Source organism: Porites lutea, chromosome 2 (assembly GCF_958299795.1).
Source record: "Porites lutea chromosome 2, jaPorLute2.1, whole genome shotgun sequence".
NCBI lineage: Eukaryota > Metazoa > Cnidaria > Anthozoa > Scleractinia > Poritidae > Porites > Porites lutea.
The window spans coordinates 44,389,035-44,389,948 of record NC_133202.1 but is presented as its reverse complement, the minus strand read 5'-3'; positions in this window follow the sequence as shown (position 1 = coordinate 44,389,948).

Sequence of the window (914 nt, the reverse complement as noted above, 5' to 3'; positions counted from 1 at the left end):
TATCAGAAAACAACTGTTGAAGTGTTCTGCTCACCTGAATTAATCAGCGGTGTAGATGGCGAACTTATCTTCCTTTCAGCTCTAAACATTTTCCTGTCCATTGCAGCGTTTCTGGGGAACACTCTGATCCTAGGGGAAAACGTAGAAAAACACGGGAAATCAGGGAGAATCAGAGGAAAACATAAACAGGGAGAATCAGAGAAAAACACGGGAAATCAGGGAGAATCAGGGGAAAACATAGAAAAACACGGAAAAAAGGGGAGAATCAGAGGAAAACATAGAAAAACACGGAAAAACAGGGAGAACCAGGGGAAAACATAGAAAAACAGTGAGAATCAAGGAATAACATAGAAAAAGACGGGAAAACAGGAGAAAACGTAGAAAAACACGGAAAAACAGGGAGAATCAGAGGAAACATAGAAAAACACGGAAAAACAGGGAGAACCAGGGGAAAACATAGAAAAACAGTGAGAATCAAGGAAAAACAGAAAAACACGGGAAAACAGGAGAAAACGTAGAAAAACACGGAAAAACAGGGAGAATCAGAGGAAAACATAGAAAAACACGAAAAAACAGGGAGAATCAGGGGAAACATAGAAAAACAGTGAGAATCAAGGAAAAACATAGACAAACACGGGAAAACAGGAGAAAACGTAGAAAAACACGGAAAAACAGGAAGAATCAGAGGAAAACATAGAAAAACACGGAAAAACCGGGAGAATCAGGGGAAAACATAGAAAAACAGTGAGAATCAAGGAAAAACATAGAAAAACACGGGAAAACAGGAGAAAACATAGAAAAACAGTGAGAATCAAGGCAAAACATAGAAAAACACGGGAAAACAGGAGAAAACGAAGAAAAACATGGGAAATCAGGGAGAATCAGGGGAAAACATAGAAAAACAGGGAGAATCA